At 38.1% G+C, this 21854-nt stretch overlaps 1 long non-coding RNA gene across 1 annotated transcript in view; it reads right to left on the reverse strand.

Annotated features, from left to right (window-relative positions):
* LOC116154359 (uncharacterized) overlaps positions 1 to 21854 on the reverse strand; it is a 305717-nt gene that overhangs the window by 92752 nt on the left and 191111 nt on the right. The gene's annotated exons all lie outside the window — the stretch shown is intronic.

The raw sequence follows: 21854 nt of genomic DNA on the forward strand, positions 1-21854 counted from the left end.
AGGCATTTACAACCTACCACTACCCACCTACATGCATCTTGCATGGAATACTGACCTATAAATTCAGGCTTGTAATTTATTAGGCAAAGAGTGGCACACATTTTTGACAGAATGTTCAGTAAATTTGGTCTACAATTTGAGGGGATTAAAAGACCTTCTGTTTTATGAAAAGGAGTACACTAAAACTTGGGATCTCTCATCATTAAATTCTACCACTTGAGTTGGTGAACATGCAAGCAAGAGCCAAAGGCCAAAATTAAGAGACAGTTTCTTGATAATGTTAATATCGGGAATTCCTCCCCAGTTGCTTCATTTAGCTTAAAACTTTAATCATATTCTATCTGGGTTCTGCAAAGTTTGAAGCAAGGGCCTTTGCTCAGTAAACTGGAAAAGGTAAATTTTCCCAGTGGTAATTTCCCATAGGCATTGTACTTGTTAAACAAAAGAATCTCTAATTGATGGAAATGTAGGCACCCATGGAACTCCTAGTCCGCAGCTCTTTTTTTCTTAGGATACACTCTGACTATTGGTAGATGAAAGGATAGGATAGGGGTGGTGGAGAAAAGGAAGGAACATATGGGCCTTCTCTATATTCTTAGTCCTTGTTTTCTTTGTATATGTTTATCCAGCATGCAGACCACTTTGTAACATGTCCTGCACTACAAGGCACCTGGATCCTATCTTGTATATATTCCATATTTTTAAATAAATTGTTACACATTTTTGAATTATTTAATAAGGTATCCAATAGCATGTTTTTCCTAAATAAATTAGCAAAACATGACTCCCTTTTGAGATTCTGAGATCTCCCATTCACAAGTTATAAAGAGTCCAAAATAAGTTACAGTAATATCATAATGAATTCTATGCTAAGAATACTGGCTCTATGAAAATTTTCTTTTTAAAAAAATTATTAAAGTATAGTTGATTTACAATGTTGTATCTGTTTCGATGTATAGCATAGTGATTCAGTTATACATATACACATTCTTTTTCATATCTTTTTCCATTATGGTTATTACAGGATATTGAATATAGTTCCCTATGCTGTACAGTAGGACATTGTTGTTTATCTATTTTATATATAGTAGTTCATACATGCTAATTCCAAACTCTTAATCTATCCTTCCCCATCTCTTATCCTTTTTGGTAATCGTAAGTTTGTTTTCTATGTCTGTGAGTCTGTTTTTGTTTTGTAAATAAGTTCATTTGTATCATATTTCAGATTCCACATGTAAGTGATATCATATAGTATTTGTCTTTCTCTTTCTGACTTACTTCACTTAGTATGATCATCTCTAGGTCCGTTCATGTTGCTGAAAATGGCATCATCTCATTCTTTTTTATGGTTGAGTAGTATTCCATATCCTCTTATCTGCTATGAACATTGGGGTGCATGTATCTTTTTGAATTATATTTTTCTCTGGATATATGCCCAGGAGTGGGATTGTCAGATCACATGGAAACTCTATTTTTAGTTTTTTAAAGAACTTCCATACTGTTTTCCATCATGGCTGCACCAATTTACATTCTCTCCAACAGTGTAGGAGCATACTCTTTTCTGTGAAGATTTTCTTATTTGTATTTTTGTTTTTGCTCTGGAAGAACATGTAGAATGAAGGTAACACTGTTCCTCCAGTGAGTCAACAAACATCTGAATGCTTGTAACATGCCAGACAACGGTCTATGCATTATGACATCAATTTCAAATACTTGAAATGATACTTTTAAAGACATAGAACACAGTAGTCCTTGATAAATATCATATAACTAAAGCACAGTAAGATATGTGGGTACCAAGAGATGCAGAGCAAATGTCAAGAGTCAACATGAGCAAGTAAATAGGACCAGTATCTTCCAGGTTTGACCACCTCAACTAAAACAGATGATCAGTTGAGGGATGCCAAGGTACTCATGGTTCCCATGTTTTTATTTTCTATCTTGGAGAAATATGCTTTTTGTCAACTTGTAATTAGAACATGACTTACATTTCACAATTTAAAGAGTCAGTTTTAAGTTGATCACAGCAACAATTCTTTTTTTCTGTTAGCATACATGGAACAAGTGTAGTCTCCTCTGAACTCTGATACATACACACTCTTGATGTTCTTATTTATTTATCCACAATTTGGAGCAAGATTTATAGGTGCAAAAACCCTATACACAGTGGTGACTAAAACTGTATTTGCTTTACAAAATTAATGGTATTATAGATCTACTCAGATTGACAAATCTGTAGATGTAAGATAAAAGCTTACTTTGAAACACACAATATTACAAGGTTCCAGGGCCATATATATGTCCTTGCAATGTCAACTACTCTCTTTGGACCCAACTTTATTTGAAAAAAAACTGCTGTGGTGTCTTCTTGCCTTATCTGAATTAAGTATTACACTTATCCTCTGGCCTTGTCCTCACTGAGAGTCTCGTAAGGCCTTGATGCCCTCCTTCTGTCAGCTGCTTGCTGCTCACCACTCACTAAAATAACAAGACTCAGATGAAACTTTAATCTGCTCTACCCCCATTCATCTGAGGGGAAACTTCTTGGGAACATACCATATGCTGTGTATAACAATAGATGGCAACCCAGTTAAAAAACAAAAACCAAGTGATTATAACCACAAGCATCCAAAAGAGACATCCTAACATCTTAAACATAACAGTTCAATAAATATGTGCTGAGTCAGAACAAATGAATGACGGAATCAACCTACCTTTATACTCACTAGACAGTTTAATTATACTTAACTAATGATATGATGCCCTATTTACTTATTCTACATAATATTTTCCATGAGTTTGATATCACTATTCTCTTTTCTAATCTATGAAATACTATATTCTAAAATTTAAATATATGAAAATTTAAATTGTAAATAGCATATTTATAGACTGGGGTCTTTTCTTCTCACTAAAAGGTATTTTTGACCCAGAAGATGACAGATCCAAAACCACTTCAATTTATTTGGTCAATGATAACTGACTTAAAATGTCCTAAATTAGGTCATAGCACAGGGGACCATACTGGCTGAAACAAGTCATTAGGCTATTTCTACTTCTGACTTCCTTAGATTTTTCTAGATAATTATAAAAACATAGTTTTTAAAAGGAAGAAACTCTTTTCACACCCTCATGCAGACATGACCTGTAGACCTTCATAGTTCATAATTTCCACAAAAGCCAAATGGCTATTACCAGTCGCCTAGAGCTGTCATAAGTTATAAAGCAATTAAGACCTTTTTAAGAGTTCATAATGACTAATTTTTCTTAAAATACTATGGCAAGCAACAAATGACATTCAGCTGCATTTAAGTCATTTTAATGATTTGATTGTATCACATTTATCATTAGGTCAAAAAACTGAGGACACATTTTTCACAATTTCTCTGTACAAATTATTGTTGCACATGCATTACTTAACAGGCTCTTCTCAACTCCTGGGTACAAGGGCATAAAGGTAGTCTTGAAATTTTAGCTTTACTTCTATTACTTTGAGTTGCTGCATTAACACTAGACTGTAACCTCAGCATTTTATGGGAACTCTTTCTGTTGCCATAGGGCCTTCGGGTCTACATATTTTCATGCATGAGAAGACATACACAGCTATGACCAGAAGGAAGCATTTCTGAAAGCAATCCATAATCATAGCTAAGTCTTTTAAATGATATGGAAAACAAGTGTGATGAGCAAATCTGTGTACTGGCTGGAGTGACAGGTGCAGATAAAGTCAAGTTCTGGTTATCAAGAAAGGACAGAAAGAAGCTCAGTGCTTTAAGGAAAGTAAATGGAAATGTGCTGCCTGAAGGCTCTGAAGCTGATGCTGAGGTCTGGATGACAGCTTCCATTCTCACTTACTGCTTACAAGACTGATGACAGCGGTAGACAAAGGAAAAAAGGCAGCCCCAATTCTATGTAAACACAGCCTCTTTCAGCAGTTTCCCTGGGAATATTAAAGTTATTGTCTTTATATACTAAACCCAGATATAGTTCTAAAGAGTAATCAAGAATCTAACCAAAATTACATTAACCCACAGGATATGAGAGCACAGAATAATGAAAGCTAAAAATACATTTAAGAAGAGAGGTTTGAAATTTAAACTAGTCTCTCATAATAGTCAACATATAATTGATCTGATACATGCATTTAATTTTACGGGATATAAAATAGCATGCAGTGACATTTTATTTTTACTAAACTTAGGTAACCACCCCTTTTTTGAACACTATCCATGAGTCATTGTATATGCTGAAATCATTCCTCTTTGGTAGCATGAACATACAAGCCTTGAACTAGTCAAAAACTAAACCATCTCCTGTCATTTCTGAAATAGAGTAGATTGATTGATAGAGTCAGATAGTTATGGTTTGCTGGTTTTCAGTGTGTCAACTTCCTGGTGTATCTCCCCTTTCTTCAGTCACAGTGTCAACTGTCATCAACATCCTCCTCTAAAATGACAGAATGTTTGTACTAGAAGTAACATTATTGATAAAGTTGCCAAACTGTTTAATTTTCAAAAAATCAAGGTCTAAAGCTAAACAATTCAGGACAACCTGGCAATAAGAGGAGGCAAATGAGCAGGAATTCAAACATCGCCACACATAAGCCAATACTTGGCTATTAACCTTGTGCTACTACTCTGAGAGGACGCTTCTATTATACTGTCTTTCACTGAATGTAAGGCACTATGCAGTATATGGCACGCCATAATTTTGTATACCATTTAAAAAACTGATAATGGACATTAAACTATGATATACTGCCAACTGTATGCCACATCCTTATTTCAAAGATGTTAACTGAAAAAAACAGGAATTTTAGGAATGCAGAAATATGATGTCACACACTATACGTGAAGGAAAGGACTGCTTCCTGGTCTAGTGAAATTCATAACTAGATAAATGATGATTATCTACTTCATACAACATCTTTAATTTTATAAGCAATTGAGATCCAGAAGGGCAAGTCTGCCCTAACCCACACAAAGATCTGATATGAATATTAAGACTTAACACAAATTTGGACCAGCTGTGATGGCAGCTTCCATAACTTTAATTCCTAACTCAAACAGTAGGTCACTGTGTGACCGGGGTTAAGTCACACAGCACTCTCTCTGGATCACTGATTTAATAACAGAGATTTTCAATATGATAGCACCCAGTGATCTACGCAATCCCTTCCAGACATGATGGTCTTTAACTCTTATAAAGTAGCACATTCTACACACAATAAATCATTGTTCTTATTAATTACTTGCAAGAGAAATGCACAAATGTATTGACATCTCTCCATCTTCTACTGAATTTAGTAGAAAAGCTATAAATTAAAACTTCAAAATTTTTATGAACAATCTGATTCTCACCATCTCTTCTATAATCACCACTTTCTTTCCACTGTTCCATTTCATGAAAAAACTTATTGAAACTTCAGATATATGTTGGACATCAATAGCTCTGTGGTCACAATTTGACTCTTCTAACATAATTTTCCAAAGACTTTTATCTTCAACTCTAATTGTTTGGCATGCTATTACTGCAAACTTGTTCAAAGTCATAAGAGCTTATTTACAAAGCACTAGAACAATGATTTTTATGAGGATGATTATTTTTCTGTAGCCAGTAGATCAGCTGATATCAAAGTGTGATTCTGGGCCAGCCACATCAGTATCACCTGCAAACTTGTTAAAAATGAAGAATGTCAGGCTCCCTATCTGACTTATGAATCTGAAACTTTGAAGCTGAACCCAAGTAGTCTCTATTTTAACAAGCCTTCCACGTGCTATGGATGTACACTGAAATTTCAGAACTACTACAGTGGATGTTTGTTTTTATTTTCCGTAACATAATCACCTATTACATTGCTTTTTAAATTGATATTTTAAAAATTGTTTACAAGCAATTCCTAACACTCTTATTTGTGAAGGAATATGCACAGGAATAACCAAACCTGCACTAAACTTCTGAAATCTTTTTATTGACTACATTAGGTGATCTTGACAAGAAAGCACAAATGGTATTGATTAAAATTGTTTCAAGTTAATGTCTTCCCCCAAACAGTATTTCTTTGGTTTAAACAGACTAATTAAGAGAATATCCTGTAATATGAAAGGTTAAAAAGGTCTCAAATATAAATTGTGTATTTTCAAGGGATAATTTTGAGGAGAAAAAAAGTCTTTCCTTAAAATTAGGCATGTACATTTCTTCCATAGCTTGGTAAGATTTACCTTCTATATTTATGTGTATGGATTGAAACTGAGTTCTAGGAGGGAGGGTATAGCTCAGTGGTAGGGTGCCTGTGCCAGGCATACACGAGGTCCTAGGTTCAATCCCCAGAACCTCCATTAAATAAACAAACCTAATTACCTCCCCCTCCAAAAAAACCCAAAACAAAGAAACTAAGTTCTGGCTAGAGCACCTTGTCAGCACTTTATCAGCACCACAAGAACTGCCTGTGCTCAGTGAAGGATACTTAATTTACATATTTACAAAACTTGAAGTCTGATGGGAGGTTACAGCAGAGTCTAATGTTCACTCTTCACATCTAGACCCAACATATTAGGGTTTGTTAAGAATAAAGCCCTGAGCTTCCACCACTCATGACACTTGCAGGACTGCCTGTTGCCCATCCACTCTCCTAAGACTGAAGGTTCAGCCTCTAGACACAGACTCTGGATCTTGCTATGAACAAACATCTTGGAACAGGATCTTACTCACAGTGATAATCTCGGCATCCACCAGGGGGAGACTTACAAGGGGACTGACGATCCATCACAGAAACCTCATAGTGTTTGGGGTACTGCAAGGGACGCTTTGGTATCCCAACCAGATTCCTCATTTAGTACTGAGGCACTTACTCTTCCAGCTGCCAGGAGTGTTCACCCACAATGGTTCACAGCTGAGTCCCACCATAAGCACTGCCCTGAACTGAAGAGCATTGCTTCATTCAAGCTTATGCTTCCCTGGGGGCAACCTAAACCAATGGTCCTCAGTGCAGGAGTACAAAAGCCAGGTACCCTTGCCTCAAGTCAGGCACTCTGAAAGTCCACGCCAGCCCCAGAGCCAGCCCCAGAGATCCCGGGGTCCACTGGATGTTGCAAATGCATGGTAGTTCGGCTTCTCCCTGCCCAGTCCATCTTCCCTCTCTCCCTCACAGGTATGTTCCCCAAAGCACTCCCAATACATCACCTGCATGCAAATCTCTGTCCCAGAGTCTGACCCAGGGAAGTGGACGTACGACAGGAACTGTGGCCTTCTGCCCGTACTATCTACCCCAAAAAAGTGTTGTGGAGGGAGGTTTTATTTATATAAATTGGATCATCTTATATTGAAAACTCCTTTTGTTGTGTTAAATAAATCTATAATAAATATCATTATTTTGAAAGGCTAACTTGGTCAGTGTCTACATTTTTACACTAAATCCAATTTATATAATGTTTTACACCGTGGATTTTAGACTTGTAGTTGTTTTGTTACTGCCCTCGTATATTTTTGTAAACCAATTGTTGGATTTTACTCTCATATATAGAAATACTACAATCTGCTTAACTAAATCACTATTCATACATGTAGTTTTAGACTAGCTTGTATTTAATGTATATAATTTCTACATATAATAGAAAAAATAATTACTATAAAAAATAAAAAATAAGTAACATCTCCCTTACCCTTCTCCTTGATTCTAGTTCCAAAGGCAACCACTTTATATTGTCTGGTTTTTCTGCCATTACAAATCTAAGTAACATAATTGAACTTCTTTTTCACAGTTTATAAATGTAAGTAATGTCTGTTGATATTTCTAATTAAAGATAAATTTATACTATATTTTACCACTCCTTCCACTTCATTTTGTTTCATTACATTATTATATGTAGTTCTTCCAACGATTTCTCTTTTAAATTTAAATAGTACAGTGAAGTCTCAAATTCTTGATTTACCACCATGAGACATTATTTATTACTGCTCCACTATGATAATAGTAAGTAGTAATTGGACATAAAATAATTGTGATTCTCTTCCCCTTAAAAGGAAAGCAGCCATGAATCTAGTTCTTTTGAATTCTGTTTTAATTTTTTTTCTGAATTTCATCATTTTTCAGATATATTTAGCTACCTTTATTCATCGAGTCCTATTCCATCTTTCTTGTATTCATTTAGTATTTCTGGTCATTTTACTGCAGTACCCCCTGGGAATAATATTTTACACAAAGAGTGTATGAATGGTAAATGTTCCAAGTACTATTGTGCCTCAATTGTTTTTATTTAACTGATCACTTAGCTAGATATAAAATTCTGAGTTTAAAACCCTCAAAACTTTGAAGAAATTGTTCCATGATCTTCTGATATCCATTGATGCCAGAGTAATTCTCATCCCTTTGTAGTGACCTGCTTTTTTTTATGTTTTTTTCTCCCCAAAAGGCTTTAGAATTTTCTTTGTCCAACAGGTCTTGAATTTCACCAGATTGTATCTAGGTGTGGTTTTTCGTTTTTGTTTAGTTTTTATTTTTCTTTTTATTAAACAGACTTGGCATTTGGTGGACCCTTTCCATTTAAAGACCATTTCTTTCTTCAGACCTGCACTGGTGTTTTGTTTTTTCTGTTTAATGGCTCCTTAGTATCCTCTCCTCTCTCAACTTTGTTTCCTATTTTTAAACTTCACATGAGAAAAACATTGCATCTCTTAAAACACTCATCCAAATATTTCAGCTTTTCTCACTTTTTTTTCCAACTTTATATTGCCTAGTTCTGTGTTCTCAACTTTATCTTCCAAATAACAAGCTTGCTACTCACACAAGTCTACTTCATTTCGCAGTCATCCACTGGATAGCTTTTATTTAAGTAAATATATTTTTAAATTCTTTCTTGTTCTCTGTTTCTTTCCCACTAAAGCCAATTCTAAATTTATGGGCACAAATTCTTCTGAGGCTAATAATTATATATATGTGTGTGTGTGTATGTGTGTGTATATATATATATATCTTATATATATATATATTTTATATATATATATATATGTATATATATAAAATTCTCATTTAACTGAAATGTCTCCCTTTCTAACACGGTTTTTGAGTCTTAATGGTGGATACCATGGTGTGCTGCCCAGATTCCCATCCAGAAAGAGCTCATTACCCTCATTGGGAGAGTGTTCCACTGTAGCCCCATCAGTGGTCGAGAGCCCCATTCCACAAGGCCACGCCCCTTCACAGGATTTCCCATATCTCACGAGGGCTTGACATGGCCTAACCTGGGAGAATGCTGAAGGGGCACCCCAGGTCCAAAGCTCCCTTTATGACTTCGGGTTAAGGCTTTCATTAGGCCTAAAACACAGCTCAACTTCTCCCTGTGCCATGAGAAAGAAAGAAATCCTGTCCCTTGCAACAACATGGATGGGCCTTGAGGGCATTCTGCTAAATGAAATAAGTCAGACAAAGAAAGATAAATATTGTGTGGTATTGCTTATATGTGGAGTACAAAAAAGCTGAACTTACAGAAACAGACGTAGAACAGTGGTTACCAGGGGCTGGGAGAAAGGGGGATTGGGGAGATCTTGTTTAAAGGTACAAACTTACAACTAATAGATAAATTAGTTCTGGATATCTAAGGTACAGCAAAGTGATTATAGCCAACAATACTGTATCTTTTACACTGCTAAGAGCAGAATTCTTAATTGTTCTTGCCACAAAAAAAGAAATGGTAATTATGTGATGTGATAGAAGTGTCAGTTAATGCTATGGTACTAATCATATTGCAATATATAAATGTATCAAATTAATACTTGGTACATCCTAAACTTACACGATGTTGTATGTTGACTACATCTCAATTTTAAAAAAAGAATGAATAGATCACTTTTGTTGTTTAACTAGAAAAAGGATTCAGAGAAGATGAGATTTTAGAGATGTCATAAGAGGTTATACTGACTGTCTCTAATCCATTCTGAATGAGTTGGATAATAGCAGATCTCAATGCATGTTGTGTACACTGGAGCAACATTAAATGAAAGTAACAGTTCCACTTTTCCCCTTCAATACTTTATGCCACCAAGAAAATCTCTTTGAGGAGAGTGGTTTTGAAATAAGGATTATTGACTGACAAAACCAGAAGAAATTTTAAATATTTTAAACCATTGCCTCATTTCTATTTTCAGAAATTAGAGCTTTTTGAGTTCCTCTGAAGTAAAAGCAGCTTGGAAAGTATATGAGAATTTGAGGGCAGGCCAACAACCTGATCCAAAACATTTCATGTGCCTAGAATAGATGTAAAATACATCTCAACACTATAAAGACATGGTTAATCCCACTCAGATGGAGGGAGAAATGTGAGATCAAATTTACTATAAACTGATTATCTTCCTTCCTCTCCTGAATTCAAGTTTTCTAAATTTCAAACTATGAGTAATGACAAAGAAATAAACTAAAAACTGTGTTGTCTGAATCTAACCATCTGCTATTCAAAATTATATTTAGAAAAGGACACATAGGGACAAAGCAATCAGAATCTCTCTTACTGCAAACATTCTTTAAATTTAATTTTTTTCCTTAAATAGCAAGAATCTTACATGAAAATAAATCTTGAAAATTTAGTCATCTACTTGACTATGAAAAACAAAACATTAAGATTTTTTTAATAAAAATACTGTTATCAGTTTCAAATTTGACCCTAATGCTTTTAAAATATAAAGTACTTAAAATTGTTTATACTGTTATTTGTTTGTTTTAAAAAGATTGATTCCATAGATACAGCTTTTTTAAAGCCACAGAATAGTAAAAATTGGTGCTTATAATCTTTAAAACTTACACACTGACTCACATACATGACAACTTAACAGCTATTTACAGATAAATGTGAAATTTAAATACATTATTTCTAGCACTTACTTCTTGTGAATATAGCTGATTTCCTGGATATTCCCATAATTATGTAGCCGTACTTTCTTTGTCTAGTTTCATTAGTTCTTATTTTTCAAATTAATGAAGTAAATCACAATCACAGATAAACCAAAATAGTACAAAACCCTCCCCATGCCAAAAAAGCAGAACTTTTTGTTGGAATATAATTCTGTCCTTCAGTGTCAGGAGGCAGAATGTGAAATGGCTAAGGATGTGTGCGTAGGGCCAGACCTCCTGGACGGATTCCCCGCTGGACTGCGTGCCACCCTGTAATTTTGAGCAGATTCCCCAATCTGCCTAAGCCCTGGGATCCTCATCCACAACACCGGAGATGCTGATAACACCCAGCTGGTAGGGGACTGTGTAGATTAAAGTAGTTGAATCCTATGAAGTCCTCTGGACAGCTTCCAGCGCCTAAGTGACTAGTCAATGTTAGCTGGTAGTAAGAGACACAGAAACTGGAAATTCACTGCAAACAAAGTTATAAAACCACAAAGGAGGTGGTTTCATAACTTAGGAGGTTTTAAGATCCAATATTTACCATGGGTATATCTCAGTGAAAATAATCTCACTATAAATGAAAAGTTGAAGAGCACAGGGTCTGACAGCAGAAGGGCTGCCTGCCGACAACACTCTCACAGTTAGGGTAATAAGCTCTTCCTCGGGGGCAATCTGCACAGCACAGCACAGTGCTCCACCAGAAAGAATCAAAGGTCCTGTTAGAAATAGGGACATTTCAGTAAAAAAAAAAATATATACACACACACATACACTCAATAATTATATATAATTATTATCCTCTGTGGAATTTGTACCCATAAATCAAAAATAAGCTTCAATGAAAAAGGAACAATCAGGGAATAAGAAAGGACTTGGAAAATATGCCTACTTAAAAACAAAATTCAGTGGATGACTGGAAAGAAACCAAAAATGAAAAATTGCTGAGAGTTGTAAGAATGGTTATAAAATACTAAGAATCAAAAACTTTGAGTGGAGCAGAAGCAATAGTCTAGTTTAATGCTAAAGTATCTATTTCACTAAGAAGCTAGGAAACCTAGAAGCCTATACAGTGCAATCAAAGCGAGGTAAGAATGTCTGTAACAACTTGAGGCCAGTTATTTTATCATTCCTGTGACTCCTTGCTTGGGAGATGAATCCAAGAAGTTCTAGCCATAAAAAGAGATGAGAGAGTCCCTGCATAATTTTTCTCCATCTTTCTACCCTGATTTCACTTAGAAGTAGGAAATACTAAATGATAATGAGATGCTAAAAGGTAATTTGAAGACTCCCCTCAACATAAATATGTAATGAGCAACGGGCCAAACTTATGATGTCCCATCAGCAGCTGTTTCAAAGAACAGAACCTGAGGGTTCAAGTGACAGCTTCCTTCATAACGAGGCGGCGGTTCAGGGAGAAAGGCTGCAGGGATTCTAGGCCAACACACTCAGCTGCCAAACAATGGCAGGGGTGCCCATGAAGGTGACCCCCAACACTTCAGCTCATAGGAAAAGTAGTTTCAGAATTAATGCCTCTAGCACATAATTGAAAGACAGTGAGAATGAGTGGTATTAAAAAGAAAAGATATAAACATTGAGCCTAGTTTCTTGCTTCTAGCAATGTTTTTTAAATCACATTCCTCCATCTTTTTTTTTTTTGAATTTTTATTTGTATTTGCCTTAATACGTTTCCACCTTCCTGCTTGTAAGCCCCAGTCTGCACTGCGCCACCTTGTATCAGTTCCTTCAATTTACAGAATTGAACCTGAAGACAGTAATGAGTCTAAAGAGGGCATGCCTTGCCAGCATAATATGATTTTAGTTACAGCTCATAAGATTTAAAACTGGAAGAGACATGAACTATCCTTCATTTCAGGTAAGGATTCTGAAGCCAAAAAAGATTTAAAAAAAAAAAGGGTCCAAGATCTCATGGCTAGCTGGTAATAGGTCTTGAACTAAATAAATCCAGGTGTCCTAACACCTAAAGTTCCACGATTCTCACTGGACCAGCAAACCACAGCACCATTCTTCAGAAGTAAAGGTGAGGAGGACGTGGGAGAACTTGGCTCTGCAGCTAGCTGTCAATCTTACTTAAATCATACACTGGTTTTGCGATAAGACCCTGAAACCAAGGCTATGAATCTTCTTGACTTCCACCCACTTCATACAGTTACATGGGGTTATAATCAATGAAAACACATTTAGAATGTGTACCAAATCCAATTTGCATCCCCCTCCCTGCTTAGATTTGCTTAGTTCCACCTTCCTTCTGGGTCGTCTCCCTTGGGCTCAACGTAGAAGTTCAGCTCGTGCCACCCTTCCCGGACCTCTGAGCGCTGTCAGTGTCTCAGTCTCTCCCCAGCTGAGGACCAGACCCCCTCTGTACCAGCGCAGCAGGAGTCAAAGCAGCCCCAGGTCCCACACCTGCTCTGCTGGGACCAAAGGGGCCTGGGCAACTCTAACTACTTCCGGGCTCAGTTGAAGTGTCTGTTAGTGGCATATGGGATCCAGCCTTCACCAGTGCTAACATTCAGCTGCTTACAGAATGCCTGATTCTTCAGTACGGTACCCCCATGACGTTACTTTAGACCGTAAGGTTCGTTTTTTTTTTAAATGAGTGAAGACAACAGGCTCATGACTATGGGATATTTGCTAGAAGCCTGGGCTGATAAAAGTGAAACAGTCTGTCAAAAGCTCAACTAAAGTCCTGGGAAATGCATTTCAGGAGTGTGGCACTATGCTCCAGGGTGTAGCACCTGCATTTCAACAATGGCCAAAGTGTCTCCCTAACAGCTGGAATGCAGAAGGATGCATGAGGAGACAGCCTTTCTACCATCTCTTCCTTTCTTCTCATCTTTCACTTCCAGTGACCCACCCCTCCCCATGCAAAATTTGTGGTTTCTCAAACTGAAAACATGAGATCTGCAGGCCAGCAATCCTGGGCCTTGGAGTTGGGTGGGTCCCACTTCTAGGAGAGGATATAGTAATATTTCCATTGAATTGGAGGCTATGACAAACCACCAAGCCATTTTGAACTCCTCAAGTCAGTGGCAAGCAGGAGAAAAAAAGGAGTATAGTAACTGGGAAGTTAATCAACCCTGATGACTATGGCATTCTAGGACTATAATCCAGAAGCCAGGGAGAAGTGTGTCTGAAACCCAAGAAGTTCACTGGCGCTCCTCCTATACTCTCATGCCCAGTGACAACCGTCGGCAGGCAGACGACAACTACAGCCCATCAAGGCAAGGCACGTAAGATCCCAGATCCCTTCCTGAGGAGAGTCCTCAGGGTAAGAAACCCTCGAGAAAGCTGAGGAATATTAGTTACAGCAGCAGGATAAGCAACAGCAGAGGAGGCTACAGTTTGACTTAGCCTCTCTAAACCCTTTTCAGAAATTACGGGTGGCTACCATGCTTAAGGAAAATCTGGATTGGCTGGATTTACACCTCTTCTCTTGGGCATCCTGTCTTAAAATGAGGGCATCTTGTTCTTACAAAAATGGAGGTCCCACATTATGGTAACACCAAGAGGGTGTGAGCGAATCTCAGTGGTCCAAGGGGAACACTGTCGTGGACCTGAGGTTTGTGTCCTCCCAGGTTTGCACAAACTCATCTGCCTTCTGGTCACTCAGCTGCTCAGCGAGCCTTGCTGTTGTCTCACCTTCTAGCACTTCCAGCCGCCTCTGCTGCCACCCCCCACCCTGTGTTAAGGCGGGGCTGTGCCAGCCTCTGTTAACACCCACTGAGGCAGAAACTGCCCCAGCTCCAGGCAAGCCCAACGCAAGATTCTGGCTTCTTCCACTTCCCAGATGAATGGGATGTAGGATCTGGCTTCCAAGTGGCAAGACCTGGAAGTGTAGATGATGCTGAGAAGGAGAACAGGTGCTTCTGCCTTCCTCCCTCTGGCAGACTGTTCCGAAGTGCAGTGGGTCCCTACAGCTCATCTCACCCACTACTGGCTGTGATTTTTCAAGAAGTCATGCATGGTCGGTAATGAACCACCTCACATTTACTGACTGACTGATTCTCTCCCCTGACTCTCCTTCCATTTCCCCTCACTACTGCCACCCTGGGATTACACTTTGCAGTAGGATACTACCACAAAAAGTTTTGCCTGGGGCTCTGTTTTCTGCAGAGTCTTGGCTAAGACTAAATATTTTGAGTCACTCTTCCAAGAGAGGTATGCCACGAATTGAAACACACATATGTGCTGCCTTCCCTGAGTTTACCACAAAAAGGAGTATACCACGACCGAAGGATCATTTCAACAGATGAGTGGTCCTAATTTGTACTTGCAATAAGATTAAAAACTTTAATGTTGCTCTAATAGTCTTTATTCTTTTATAATTGTCAGATATGCATTCCACTAAAATTGTCTAAGTGTACTTGAAAGTCTTTTTCTTCTATTTCACTCCACCAAGCATCTTTTCATAAGCTTTAATTTGAAAGTATATTGTTTAAGCTTGAAATATTTCCACACTTTAACAAAGCTTTGATGGTACAGATTTAAAACATTTTTTCTCCATAAGTCAGAGTTTTAAAGGGGAGGAGTCTTGCTCTTAAAATTGCAGAGCATGAGTATATATAAGAATAGAATGCTTAATATTTTACCAGTCCTTCTCTTTCTAAAGTGGACATGTAAGACACACATTTTTTTTGAAGGATACAACAGAAAAAGAAGTGACAGTTGTTAAAATACTGTTCCATCACCTCTAGATTACTGAGCAGAGGAAAGGTCACACCATCAAAAGAAGAAAATTAGTGCATTAGCAGGGCAGACTGAAAGGACATCGGATTATAAATACCTAACTCACAGGAAGTAAAGAAGATTTTGTTAGTTTCCATTGAATCAAGTGATTTCAGATATACTTACTAGCTTTCAGATATATTTACTAATTAAGCTCAATGACAGTCATATACTGGAGATGAATTACAGTTCATTAATGTAACTCTAGGTCCTAGAGAGGGTTACAGTAGATATTCAGTCCACACTTGAGGACAGGGTATTCAAGCAATGGCAGCCTGTCACGACTCATTACAACCAAACAGAGCAACTAAAGAATTCACAACAGTAAAGGCTCCCATTGAAGGAAAATATTAGGCTCACTTGCCTTTAAAAATAAATTTTCTATTGGATTTTTTAGGTTGTTTTTCCTACGATACAGCAAAAGCTAAAGAACACTTTCATTAGGCAGGTTCCAACATAACCCGACTCGGAGAATATCAACTGAAATCTCAGCACAGAGTGGTGATATCTTCCCAACAACAAACAACAGACCTAAGACTGAGTGAGCAGATGTCGGCCGCTTTAGGGAAGTAGCTACACATCCATCTTGGTTTCCTCTGTGGGAAGCTGAGTGGATTATGGCGTATGCTCTCCTTTTCAGTTCTGACACACTGGCCTTTGAGAAAGTCACCAATTCCCTGGGAACATGAGTCTCCTTTCTGCATATTCAGCCTTCATTTAAATGAGGCAGTCATCGTAGAAATTTATACAATTCTTCTATATGTGATGGTGACTCCTTTGCTGGAATCAAGTAAAAGTTCACAAGTTCACACATCATTTTCAGAAAATTAGGTCCCCCTGATCTATACAATTGGTGAATAGGGATCATAAAAAAAAAAAAAGCATTTAGAAAATCATGCTTTTTCTATAAAACGTGTTTGTTATATTAAAAATGTGTTTGAAAGGCTAGGAAGAAAAAAGCGACTTTGAAATCAGTGGTCTACTTGCTTCAGTAAAGAAAACTTTTTCTTTAGGAGCTAATGATTAGGAGGGAAAAGGAAGAGAGAAGGGAAGAACTGAGTAGGGTGGTTGCCTTGACCAGAACAAAAATAGAAATAGCCTGAGATAGAAGCTTGAAAACATATAACTATTGCTGATTGGAAGGTTGGCAACATAGGGAGACAGGAGAGAAAAAGAGAGAGAAGGAACAGCATACTTTCTATTTTTATCTGAAATAGGCAACATCAAGCAGTAGCCCTTCTAAGGAGCGTGCTGTAAACTAGCCCCCTAGACTGTGAGTTCCTGGAGAACAAGGTCTGTGTCTTCTTTGTATCTTTATCCCCAGCCCAGCACACAGTACATGGCATATAGAAGGTGCATGACACATGTTCATTGAATGAGTAAGTGACCGTGCAGCTCTTCAGTAAAAGGAAGGCACAAGCAAGCAGGATACAGAAACACAGGAAGTCGGCCCACTCACGGAAGAGTTACCTGTCAGGGACTGCCACACACACAGAAGCCTGAGAGACCGCTTGTCTTGTATCTACTGTCTCCACCCTTTGAGATTTATGAGATTCCTAACATAAGCCACCTTGTACAAAGAAGTTAAAGGCGTCTTTGTATTTCATATGTGTTAATCACTGTCGAAAACTAAAAATTTTTTCATGAAATATTACATTATCTTCTGAAATGGGCTAGCAGAGGCGAGGACACCCACACCTCACCCATGGTCTCACTCCTCTTTGCCGGTTCACCCTATGAGCAGCTCGGTTTTACCTCTATATCAAAGACATGCATATTCAGAATCACATTTACCTTATTTACTTGTGAAGCTTACAAATTCATTGCACCTATTTGATTATGGAATGGCTTGAGAATATATTCTAGTCACACTTTATGTTTATAATTAAGAAAAATATTGGCTCAAATCACAATCCATAGAAGTAATTCTTCCTCATCTACCGCCAAATGCATTCTGTGGCCATTTGTTTGGGAGGTTTTTATGTCCCCAAACACCAATTCAGAACAGAACACAGGGTAAGTCATTACTTAAAGCACAGCTCCACTTTAAATTGGGTGCTTAAATGACCTTGTGAATTTGTTTTCTCTAGGTGACATTCACATTGTTTACTGTTGAACACACCAGCATGTGATTCTCCTGAATACTAACATGAAAAAGCACTGCTCACACTACTGGACGTTCCCCACAGTGTCTTCTTATACCAAGTGTACCTGTTCCAGGAGCACGTGCCCATCAGCACATACGTGGGCATCCAGACCCAAGTCCTCCTTGACAAGTGACTCTTAACCTAGCTGACACAACCCTTGATTTGACACACAATCCTGTCAGTCCTAGTTTTCTGACCTTGGCTGTTCTCCTGCTGATGGCTCCATCTCTCCATTTTGGCAAATGCTCCCATAAACAAAACCCTTTCATTTCTACCCACACCAGAACTCTTGGACCCACATACCAACCCAGGGAGTAGTTTTCATCTGGTTTGTTCCTGCAGAAAAAAATTTGTAAACTATTTTGATCTACAATGGAAAGCTCATGCAAACCATGCATTATTGCATGCAGTAGTAAATTACGTTAAACTACAGACTTTCTCAGAATGAAAAATTATCAACCAAATAGACATATGAGCTCATCCTTTCAACTCTCCCCTTTTGCCAGCTTCGTCAACAGAATATCATAGCCATAAAAATGCACACACCCACTTGTGACCACACCATCCCTGGTTTAGTGTTGCTCAAGGATTAGCAGACCTGAACCCAAGCAATGACCTCACAGCACAACTCCTTCAGTCAGATTCCCACCCTTGCATGTCACCTCCCTTGGAAGTTCCCTTTTGCTTCACTCTGACCATCCCTGCCTCATTATTCTACTGACATCCACTGATTCTCTCAAGGACAGATGCTCCCACCAAAACTAATACATACTAAGTTGCTAACGTTGGTAAAGCTTATTATGAAATCTGGTCTAGAGTAGCTTCATTCCAGTGGTAGACAATTGTTTATCAATGTTCAAATCTCAGTCACCAGTATCCAAATTAAGAGGGGATACTCCAGGAGTATTCCAGATATTCCTTCTCATAGGAAACTACTTACCTCCTCTCCATCAAATGGCTTGACCTCCTCCCCTCCATCCTTAGCCTTCCAAAGTGTAAACGATCAACATGTCTAAACCCTAATCACCCCTCAAAGACTAACTGAATGATAGCTTCTTCTATCATAGTCAGTAATTAGATTTCTTGTCTAGTCCTATTGTTTCCTGTTAACCAAATGCCAATTTCACTAATTCAATAAAATAGATATAACATCATCCCAGGATGTACCTGATGAATTCTGCAGTGTTCTGCACTCAGTGAAACATCTCCTTGACCCTTAGAGTCAATTGTTACATAAAGGAAAGCCTGTGATGTAATTGAACAACATTAGCAAAATCCATTGTTAAGAGCTTTTCTTATACTGCCACTTAATGATCAGGCCATGATATTAAACTACAAGTTCTCTTTCCAGAGTTGAACTCCATCCCACAGTCCACAAAATCTCTCTCAAGATAAAAATAGTAAGCCCTCTCCACAACAACAGAGAAAAGAAAACTTGCTAGGTGTGAGTGACTTAAATAGAAAAACCTACATTTAGCAAGTGCATAGAATTTCCCAGTCTCAAAGGTAATTATCCTAAAAGTAATGGTGAATGAAATTGAGTTTAAAATTCAATTTTCAAATTGAAGGGCATTATCAATTCTAAATCTGAGATAAAAAGAAAAGCAAAACTTGCCAGGGTTCACACTGTGCCATTGTGTGACGGTCCTGTGCACCCGGGCTTGCCCTTTCCTCTGACCGGGAAGCGCCCGCGAGGCTCCTTCAAGACTCTGCTCAAGTACAACTTCTTCAGTGACGGCTTTCCAAATGAGGTAGGACACTAATGACGGGGCAATCGGACATTCTGTGCTTCAAGATATGCATGTGATACACTGTGAAATATCCTGATGTACTTATAAAATATATTCTTGCAGAAAAAGTAGAACCCTCATCTAATCATGCTCTTCAATCTAAAAACCAGTTTATAGAAAACATACGAAAAGAAGAACCAGTTAAATGACAACCCAAAGAAGCAACAGGCCAAATTCAGAATGTGGGATATTCTCCAGGACAAATTAGTGAGATCAAAAATGTTAGGGTGACTATCACATAATGAAAGTTACAAAGACGACATAATAACCAAATGCAAGAGGTGGGTCTTGTTTTGCTCCTTATTCCAACAAAACAACTCTAAAAAGACATTTTTGAGGCAATTAGGCAAATTTGAAGATGGACTGGATATTAGATGATATTAAGGAATAATAGTGAATTAGTTAGGTATTATAATGAGGTGGCTCTTATATAAAACTATTCTTTTCAGTCAGAGATTTATGGTAAGTGAAATGATATGGGATTTACCTAAGCAAAAAAGAAAGAAAGAAAGAAAGAACGAACAGATGATAGTTGAAATAAGATTGACAAAATGTAAAATGATAGAAATTATTGAGGCTGGTGACAGGTATATTAAACAACGTTCTCTACTTTTGTGCATCCTTGAAAATTTACACAATAAAAAGTTTTAAAATGCTGAATATCTAGAGTGGGGATTAAAGCCACAGAACTCTGTGTGTACAATGGGGAACAGGAGCCCCCTGGGAGCTTACATTCTCAAGCAAGAGAATGAATTGCAATATTAAGCAATTTTGAAACAAACATTTAATAAATTACAATGTGTTAGTGTTCCACAGGAAAAGTACCAGGTGTCATGAGAATGCGTAACTAGGACTGTTCCCGGCTGCCTGCAGGGCCTCTGCGTTCTCCTCAGCACTCAGCTCAATCACCACGCAAGCTCTCGGACCTGTCTTGTCCTCTCTAAGACATCGAGGCACTCCCTCCTTTGTCCCTTAACTCTTACACCACATGCAGTTTTATTCACAATTTATTGTGCATATTTGACTACGTGTCTCCCTAATCCATGCCTGCCTCCCCTTCCCCCCAAGTCTTTAAGGTCCTTAATGATAGGACACTGTGCAATTCAGCTCTGTGTTCCTAGTACTCAGTTAACTGTGGGCCCGTGGAGACACTGCTTGATCCCACTATAACAAACTTTTCACCCAACAGTCTGGCTATCCGTTGGTGATATCACCCAGATATATTATTACAGCAAATTTTTGAAAATAAGAGTTTGCTAGGAACACAGACTTCAGCCAGGCCCTCTGCCTGCTGCTACACTAAAGCCCCATCAGGCCAGATGCCAGGACCCAGATGCAGAGAACAACCCTAATCGGACCCCTGACACCTCTGCTTCCCGAGCTCACTGCTTACGTCCCCTCATTTTTGTTCACCCCAGGCTGCGATGTGAGTTCTTTCTCTGCCCCTCGGGAAACCTCTCGTTGGAGGAAGAAGAACCTGGATTCAGAGAAGAATGAAGCCCAAACTGCCAAGAAAACAAAGTCTCTTTCCTCTCTCTAGGGTGCACACGGGTTTCTCTCTGCACCTTACAGAACCTGTCTATCTAACAGGATAATCAAAGGCCCCATCCAGTGCTGGGAGTGTGCTACCCAGTAAAGGTAATATTTTCTTTTAATCTTTTTATGCACTTTACCTGTAGGTAATATGTACATAGGTTTTAAAGAGAAGAAAAGAACAGTGAGTAAAAACAAGTATTCTGACCTAAAGTATGTCCCAAGGAAAGCATGTTCCAGCCTCTATAAAAAAACAAACAAAAGCCTTCAACTGAGCCCAGTAATGGGGTGTCTTTAGTAATTTCATTTGAGTTAAACCTAGAATTTGAATAATTCTGCTAAAATAAAAAGAGTTTTACTCAAAAATGCCTCATGATGTAAAAGGTCTGGATACTAGACCTGGCTAAGATATGGGCAAGATACTGCTGTGCTGGGCAACTTTCTCCCTTCATGCAACCTAAGGTCAGGGACACGTAAGGATATCTTCTCTCTTACCACTTCTACTCAACATGGTACTAAAGTTCTAAAGAAAGGGACACTGAAGATAACGAAAAACAGAAAAAAATGGTATCCAGATGGGAAAGGAAGAAATAAAATTGTCTTTGTTCACATACAACATGACAGTCTGAGGAACACCCTATGGAATCTTCAAGAAAGAGACTAGAACTAAGAAGTGAGCTCACATGCAAGTCAATCACATTTTTGTATACTAGCAAGGAACAATTAGAAATTAAAATTAAACAATAACAATACCAC

Source organism: Camelus dromedarius, chromosome 6, assembly GCF_036321535.1.
Source record: "Camelus dromedarius isolate mCamDro1 chromosome 6, mCamDro1.pat, whole genome shotgun sequence".
Classification (NCBI taxonomy): Eukaryota; Metazoa; Chordata; class Mammalia; order Artiodactyla; family Camelidae; genus Camelus; species Camelus dromedarius.